We start from the raw sequence: 9,591 nt of genomic DNA on the forward strand, positions 1-9,591 counted from the left end.
GGCGTGAGCCACCGCGCTCAGCTGGGAAGCTTACATTTTTAAAACATTTTAACATATGTAAGCATAAACACTTTCCTTTCTCCCCCTCCCCCATCAAATACATCCCACATTCAATTCTGTTTAGACATATACATGGTTACCTGTGGCTTTGCAGGGCAGTAAAGAATGGCCTTTTCAGTGTGTGTACTCTCTCTCTCTATATATATATACATACATAGGTATATATATGTATATATATAATTTGACCCCAACATGAATATCAATTCCAAGTGAATTGCAAATTGATGTATGAAAGGTACAATAATAAAACTTTTTTAAAAAACGGAACTAATTGAAAACATTGGACTATGTTAATATTACAAACTTCTGTTCATCAAAAGTTCCCATAAAGGGAGTTAAAACACAAACCACAGAAAAGACATAATATTTGCAATGCATGTATTCAACAAAAGACGTTAAAGAACTTCTAAAAGTCAATAAGAAAATATGACAAGGTAATCTGATAGAAATTAACAAAAGATTTGAACAGACAATATCTTATGAAAGATAAATTCAAAGAGAATATCTAAGTGGCCAGTAAATATTTGAAACTGTGTTCAACTTCTTTAGTCATGAGTGAAATGCAAATTAAAACCATTTACAAATTAGAATCCACCAGAATGACTAAAGTTAAAAAAGACAGAAAATATCAAATACTGGGTAGGATTTGTAGCAACCGGAATGCTCACACTCTGATAGTCGTGAGTGTGTCTTTAGCCATATCAGCTCATGCTGACTGTCAGCACGTAGTCATGTTCTAGCAATTCCTCTCGGAGTAATGGATACCCAATAGAAAGATGTAGTAATGCTAACCAAATGATATGTATGAGAATGCTGTTAACAACACTATTCATAATAGTCCCAAACTGAAAAACAACCCAAATGTCCATCAATGGGAAAATGGAAAGATGAATAAATTATGGTCTATTACACAACACAATATAAAACAACAATGAGAATGATACACAAAACAACATGGATAAATGTCACAAACATAATAATAAGTGAAAGAAATTAGACACAAAAAATACTTACTGACAATTTGATTCTATTTATGTCAAGTACAAAAACCAAGCAAAGCTAATCTATGCGTTAGAAGTCAGGATAATAGCTTCTCTTGGGAGGAGGAGGCAACTGGAAGGTGACACAGAGGACTAATTTCCTGTTTCATCTGGCTGCTGGTTACATACACGTGTTCAGCTTGTGAACATGCATCAAGCGGTATGTTTATGTGCACGTTTTTCTATGTATGTAATAATCCCATAAAGCATTAAAAAAAAGCAACAGAAATACTAACCAATCTTTTGGAAGGTTCCAGCTCAGAATGTAATTACAGGTATTTTGTCTAATAGGTGTGCTTTTAAAAATGAGAGTTAATCACATTTCAGTTGTTTATTTTAGTGCTCAAGTGGAAACCACTATTTAAAGGAAGGCTGAAGCAAATCCATTGGTAAATGAATAATTATTTCTGATGACATTTCAGAGTTCAGATGTTCTTAAAGTATGCCTCTTCTAAAATCCCTTTTCATCCTTTAACTCTCCTATCAATAGGTGCAATATAAAATAAAATCATAGTTCTGTTCCTTTTGGGAGCCTAATCATTTTGAAATGATTAGGACTTTCGAAAGGAAGACCTTTCGAAAATTTTTAAATCATGACTCCACTTTTCAATGTTTTTTCACCTGCATTGAGCCAAGGTACCCAGAAATGTTCTTCTGAGTTTCATAAATTATAAAAGCACTTAGAGACAGAAATTCAAAAGTTCACTCTACAAATATTTTTATGTCAAAGATATTATCAGAAATGTGAGATGATTAACATGGCACTCAACAATTTAAAAGAAAAAGAGCTTTTCTAGTACTGAATCATAAGACTTACATAAATTGCTACTGCTCTCTTGTGAAAGCAAAATATTTTACACTTTTCAAATATATACAGAAATAGAGGATAGAGTATAATGAGCCCTCAGGTACTCCTCATGCAGTATCAACATTTATAGTTCATCTTGTTTTTTCCACATCCCACATAAATCCTCATTCCCCTCACTAGATGATTTAAAGCAAATCCCAAACATATTTCATTTGCAAAAACTTCAGTACACACATACACGCACACACACACACACACACATACACACACACACACTTTAAAGAGCACAATACCATTACTAATATCAATTGATATAAATAATTTAATATTATCAAAAAGTGAATCTACTATCATTTTCCTTATTGTCTTATGATTTTTTGTTGTTGTTGTTTAATTTTTTATTCAGGATCCAGAGACCATATGTTGCATATGTTGCATATCTCTTGAGTCTCTTTTAATCAATAGGCTTCCCACCCTGTCTGTCTTTTCTCCCAACAAAAAGAAACAGGCTGAAAAACTAAAATGGCCTGGGCGCAGTGACTCAGTCCTGTAATCCCAGCACTTTGGGAGGTGGAGGCGAGTGGATCACTTGAGGTCAGGAATTCGAGACCAGCCTGGCCAACACGGCGAAACCTTGTCTCTACTAAAAGTCCAAAAATTAGCCAGGCATGGTAACAGGCACCTGTAATCCCAGCTACTCGGGAGGATGAGGCAGGAGAATCACTTGAACCCAGGAGGTGGAGGTTGCATTTAGCCAAGATCTCTGAGCCAAGCCTGGGAGACAGAGCGAGACTCCTTCTCAAGAAAAAAAAAAAAAAGAACAAGTTGACTTTAGTATTACAATTCTATTAGGATTCACATTTACTATTATTCAAATACAGTTTTTTCATAGAATTGAAAAACTAGTATTTCTATCAAATTCTATGTCCCACCAGAAGTCCACTCTGAAATGGAATTATATCACTATCCTATTAATAAATCGTTCTATCAGCAAATATTTATTGAGGGCTTACTATGTTTGACACTATGCTCAGCACATTACACTAATTATTTCACTCAATTCCCACAGCACCCTCATGTGGTAGCTATTCCCATTTTACAGATGATAAAATGGAGGCACAGAGAAGTAATTTGTCCAGAGTCAATCATGAGGAATTAAAAGAATTGGGACTGAAATGAAGTTTATTTAACATCAAATCCATGCTTTTTTTTTTTTTTTTTGAGACAGGGTCTCCCTCTGCTGCCCAGGTTGGAGCGCAGTGGTGCTATCATGGCTCACAAAACCAAAACCTCCTGGGCTCAAGTGATTCTCCTGCCTCAGCCTCCCAAGTAGCTGGGACTACAGTCGTGCACCACCACACCTGGCTAATTTTTGTATTTTTTGTAGAGATGGAGTCTCACTGTGTTACACAGGCCAGTTCTGAACTCCTGAATGCAAGGGACCTACCCGCGTTGGCCTCCCAAAGTGTTTGGATTACAGGCCTGAGCCACTAAGCCGAGCCTGTTAAATCCATGCTCTTAATGATAACATTGTTCTGGGAGCCTAAGCATTTAGAAAATACTCCAGTATTAGAGATTAAGGGGATGCCACCATTCAGACCTGACTGCTGTTTTTGTTTGTTTGTTTGTTTGTTTTTTGTTTTCAGTAATGTTTCCCTTATGAGGGAGGCAGAAAAGTTAAATGATATGAGTGACAGCATCCAGTAGCTGATAAGCAGTAGAGTCAAGTCTTCTCACTCTAGACTCTTGTTTCCACCACGTAAAATTACAATAAAGATTTAGGCTTTTTTTATTTCTTAAAATTTAGATCACTTTTTAAAGTATTTCTTATTCTTGGAAGCTTCAGAAGTAAAACAATATTCAAATAAAATTGTTCAGTGATTATTTTACATGAATTGTTTGAGCTTGAAGTGTTTTGAGACATTTTAATACCATTAGTTTGAAACAAAACGTCTCTTAAAGGTGAGTTCAAAAGGAAAGGTAGCTGACCCTAAGGGGTGAATGACTCAGAGTTATAGCTTTAGGCCTTAAGTTAGCATTGTTAGTCCTTGTAGAAATTTGGTATATATTGTGCCAGGGGCTGTGGCTCACGCCTGTAATCCCAGCACTCTGGGAGGCCGAGATGGGCGGATCACTTGAGGTCAAGAGTTCGATACTAGCCTGGCCAACATGGTGAAACCCCATCTGTACTGAGGATACAAAAATTAGCTGGGCGTAGTGGCACATGCCTATAATCCCAGCTACTTGGGAGGCTGAGACAGGAGAATCGCTTTAATGCAGGAGGCAGAGGTTGCAATGAACTGAGATCGTGCCATTGCACTACAGCCTGAGCGACAAAGTGAGACTCTGTCTTGGGGGCGTGGGGGTGGGGGTGCGGGGAAATAAGTTTGGTGTATATTTTTTCTAAACTGGGCAAAGCAATTACTCTTAGAGTTCACCTCTAAGACTCAGCCCAAATACTATTTCCTGGGCGACCTTGCCTTGACTGCCCCCTTTTTATCCAGATGGAATCAGTTACAACCTCACATTCTTTATCCTGGCAGCTTGAACATGCACGTACCCCAAGCTTCACCGCAGCACTTATCACAGGGTACTGTGCCAGACATTAAAGTGTCTGCCCAGTGATCCCCACCAGGCGAGTGGCTTTTTGAAAGCTACCTTGTTTGCTCTTTTATTATCTGTTCCCCATGTGCCCTACACAAGAGGTACTAAATGGTTTCTGAATGAATGAAACAAATACAACGAGTCCTTGCTTCAGTATTCATGTAACGGTCCTAAGCTCTACAATACAAGGGCAAGGAGTAGGATAGGTGGGATGGAGTGGAGAGAGAGGTGAACAAACTCAGGTCCCTACCTATGAGGCAAGATAGTCTGATAATTGCCGCAAACCAGACCAAACAAGTAAAGATGTGGGAGACAGGAATGGGTACTCACTGCTTGTATTACCCTGTTCTCACACTGCTAGTAAAGACACATTCAAGACTGGGTTATTTATAAAGGAAAGAGGTTTAATGGAGTCACAGTTACACATGGTTGGGGAGGCCTCACAATCATGATGGAAGGCAAAGAAGAAGCAAAGTCACATCTTACATGGCGGCAGGCAAGACAGCTTTTGCAGGAAACTCCCATTTATAAAACTATCACATCTCGTGAGACTTATTCACTACCATGAAAATAGCACAGAAAAGACCTGCCCCCATGATTCAATTGCCTCCCACTGTGTCCCTCCCATGACACGTGGGAATTATGGGAACTATAATTCAAGATGAGATTTGGGTGGGGACACAGCCAAACCATATCGCTGCTAATCAAGGCATAAAGTGGTACAACCACTTTGACAATTCATGATAAAGATTGCGCCAGGGGAATTATTCTGCTACATCCTCCCCATCTCCCATCTCCTGTTTCCTGTTGGTCAAGTTTCACCCCAAAGATAGAGGAGGCTGGTGAAGGGCAGAAATCTGAGAAAGAACACAAGATTTATTTCTAACTCAGCAACACTTGCAAAATTTCTGCCCTTGAAGATTTACTCTAATAAACATTTCTGATCGACTTGAATCCATTTCTAAAAATACTAGGTTTTTTTCATTAATTAAGTAATATATGCTCACTGCAAATAATTTTTAAAATATAGAAAAGTTGAAAGATAAAGTCATTCATAATTTCATCACCCAGAGAAAATCATGATTAATATTTTTTATATAATTTTTGTCTTTGTAGTTAGGAATAAAACTCTGAGCAATGACTAAATTTGAAATATACATCTAAATTTTTCAATCATCAATATATGTTTAAAATGTGTGAAGTGATACGGGGTTGTCCAGTGTTACACAGGATTTCTAAAATTCTTGGTAACAAGGTAGTATAACTGAACAACATGAAAGTCACTTTCTGTGTAGTTTAGTTGAAGCCAATCATTGATAATTTGAAAGCCAATATATATTTTGACTAAAAATGTGAATAGTTGACCATTTAATCAAATTCTTTCCTTTTTACAAAGTATATTTTTCTAGAACTAAATCATTTGTTTTTATCTACAGAGTGGCTATGCCAAAGTCATTTGTTTTATTCATTTGGACATTAAATTCCATTAAAATTATGCAATTTCGTGGGCAAGCCAGATAATCCTGGTCAACCAATTTTTTGAATATGAATAATAATATGCTATTCACAGAAAAGTCTGGTTGGCTATACCTTGGATTCAGAGCTGCACCATGGCTGTCTGATGCATCTTTGGGCATATTTATTTTTGTAGCAATTGGAAATATAAAACCAAGACAAAGACAGTGGTTTCTACTTCACTGAAAATAAAACCAATATTTATTTTTAAAGTAGTACTCATCAAACTTTACGTTATTCTGTTTAGATAGCAAGCTGTTATTAACAGGAACCAAAATGCTATGCGTAGCACATGCTACAGGGTCATCATTAACTGCAAAACTGGTATTTTTGCAGTCTTTCAGGCATATACTCAAATTAGGCTTGGTTATGCCTAATATTTTCTAAACTCATTTGATACCCTTTAGGACATAAATCTCAACCAGAAAAACCAGAGGGATCCCTCTTGTTTAGAATTGGCAAGTCCATCTTACATCAATAGTTTTTTCAGATAATGCATTTGAACAGTAAAATTTTTTTCTTTTTTTTTTTTCTTTTTTTGAGATGGAGTCTTCCTCTGTTGCTCCGGTTGGAGTGATCTTGGCTCACTGCAAACTCTGCCTCCTGGGTTCAAGCAGTTCTCCTGCCTCAGTCTCTCAAGTAGCTGGGATTACCAGTGCCGACCCCCACATCTGGCTAATATTTGTATTTTTAGTAGAGACCAGGTTTCACCATGTTGGCCAGGCTAGACTTGAACTCCTGGCCTCAAGTGATCCACCTGCGTTGGCCTCTCAAAGTGCAGGGATTACAAGTGTGAACCACTGCACCCAGCCTGAATAGTAAAATTAAATGTTTTCACATTTTGTAAAAATAAAATAAAGCCTATAAATCAAATTACTTTATATATTATTTATTTTCTTGTAAATTCAAGCATTTGAGGGCATTACTAACTATATCTCCTAAAAATATGTTCTTTAGCAGGGAAGGGTATGAGTTTGGAGAACTTGTAGCTGCAACTGGCAGGGTTTAGGGGCTGCTGGCCATCTGAGTTTCATTAAAACTGCTGGCCACGAAGCCAGTCTGCAACCAAAATGTCCAGCAGAAACAACAAGCTGCCCAGCAACCTGCCGCAGTTACAGAATCTGATCAAGTGAGACCCACTGGCCTACATCGAGGAGTTTGTACAGCAGTAAAATCACTACAAATCCAATGTGGAGATTTCCAAATTGCAACCAAATAAACCCAGCAAAGAACTAGCAGAGCTGGTGGTGTTTATGGCACAGAACATCCTAAATGTGTGCATCTTAATTATGGAGAGAAAGAGGGAAACTTCAGAAGAGCCTTTGCTTTGTGACAGATTAGCCACTGCTACCTAGAGTGTTTAAGTAATTTTCCTCAAGAGGTGAGAGATCTTCTCTCCTGCAATCATACCGTGTTGGATCCAGATCTTCAAATGACATTTTGCAAAGCTTTGATCTTGCTGAGAAATAAGAATCTCATCAATCCATCAAGCCTGCTAGAACTCTTCTTTGAACTTCTACGTTGCCATGATAAGTTTCTGTGAAAGACTTTATACACATATTGTGACTGATATCAAGAATATAAACGCAAAACACAAGAACAATAAAGTGAATGCAGTATTGCAAAATTTCATGTACACCATGTTAAGACATAGCAATGCAACCACAGCTGAGATGTCTTTAGATGTAATGACTGAACTCTACAGAAGGAACATCTGGAATGGTGCCAAAACTGTCAATGTTATCACAACTGCACATTTCTCTAAGGTCACCAAGATATTAGTTGCCGCGTTGACATTCTGTCTTGGGAAAGATGAAGATGAATAACAGGACTGTGACTCCAAATCTGAGAAACAGAAAAAAAAAAAAAAAGAAGAAAAAAGCAGAGGTGTTTAACTTTTCAGCTATTCACTTGATTCATGCATGATCCCCAAGATTTTGCAGAAAAACTATTAAAGCAGCTTGAGTGCTGTAAGGAGAGGTTTGAAGCGAAGATGATGCTCATGAACCTCATCTCCAGATTGGTAGGAATTCATGAGCTCTTCCTCTTCAATTTCTATCCCTTTTGCAAAGGTTTCTGCAGCCCCACCAAAGAGAAGTAACAAAAATCTTCTGCTTGATGCACAAGCATCTCATCACCTAGTGCCCCCAGAGATAATTCAATCATTGCTTATGATTGTGGCATACAATTTTGTTACTGACAAGAACTCTGGAGAAGTCATGACAGTAGGAATCAATGCTATAAAAGAGATAACACCTTGATGTCCTCTGGCTGTGACTGAAGAACTCCTCCAAGACCTGGTTCAGTATAAAACACACAAGGATAAGAATGTAACGATGTCTGCTAGAACTTTGATTCAGCTCTTCCGAACACTGAATGCTCAGATGCTGCAGAAGAAATTCCGGGGTAAGCCTACAGAAGCCTCCGTAGAAGCAAGAGTACAAGAATATGGAGAATTAGATGCTAAAGTTTACATTCCAGGAGCAGAAGTTCCGGAAGTTGAGAAAGAAGAGAATGCTGAAAATGATGAAGATGAATGGGAAAATACCAGTCTCAGTGAGGAGGAGGATGCTGATGGTGAATAGATTGATATGCAACACTCCTCCGATGAAGAACAGCAAGAAATCTCCAAGAAGCTGAACAGTATGTCCACGGAGGAGCGGAAAGCCAAAGCTGCAGCCATCAGCACCAGCTGAGTTTTAACTCAGGAAGACTTCCAGAAAATCCTCATGGCCCAGATGAGAAAAGAACTTGATGCTGCCTCCGGGAAATCCCAGAAGAGGAAATACATTGAAAGAGACAGTGATGAAGAGCCCAGGGGTGAATTACTTTCTCCTCGGGACATTGAACGCCTTCATTAAAAGCCATAGTCTGACAAAGAGACAAGACTAGCAACTGCAATGGCTGGAAAGACAGACCAAAAAGAATTTGTGAGGAAGAAAACCAAAATGAATCAATTTTCCAGTTCGACAAATAAAGAGAAGGAAAAACAGAAGAACTTTATGATAATGTGGTATAGCCAGAATGTCCGGTCAAAAAAATAAGCATTCTTTCCAAGAAAAACAGTTGGCACTACAAGATGCACTTTTGAAAAAGAGAAAAAGAATGAGTTAACTTCCCAGCAAGTTTTCCACTCCAAGAAGAATGCTAAGTTTGTGTCATCACTCTGAAAATCGGTAAATCAAGCATGTTTGCTTACATTAAAAAGTCCAGAAGCACTCTATTGTGAAAACTGCTGAAAATGTGGCAGCAATTTGGTGTTTTTATTTTGGAGACAGCTAATGGTGGGAATGTTAATGTAAATCGTGGTGGTAGTACAAAATCATTTCATTTATCATTCAGGCAAAAAAAAGTATTGAGTGCCTATTGTCACTGTAGATATAAAACGAATGAGCTGTAACCCCTTCACTCAAGGCATTGACAGCTTAGCTGTAGGGGTGGACACACATATGTGTATTTACAGCGCAGTGTAGATAGTTCGCTAGTAGAGGTAGCTCCATATTTCTGTGAGGTTACTCAGGCCTTTTGGACTAACTCTGTGGGGATAGAAGTTATATATTCTTA

General features: G+C 38.0%; 1 pseudogene; it reads left to right on the forward strand.

The window, feature by feature from the left end:
• The first annotated feature begins 7,304 nt into the window (after window positions 1-7,304).
• On the forward strand, window positions 7,305-9,278 carry LOC105481643 (protein SDA1 homolog pseudogene; annotated as a pseudogene).
• Window positions 9,279-9,591: the final 313 nt, after the last annotated feature.

Source organism: Macaca nemestrina, chromosome 15 (genome assembly GCF_043159975.1).
Source record: "Macaca nemestrina isolate mMacNem1 chromosome 15, mMacNem.hap1, whole genome shotgun sequence".
Lineage (NCBI taxonomy): Eukaryota > Metazoa > Chordata > Mammalia > Primates > Cercopithecidae > Macaca > Macaca nemestrina.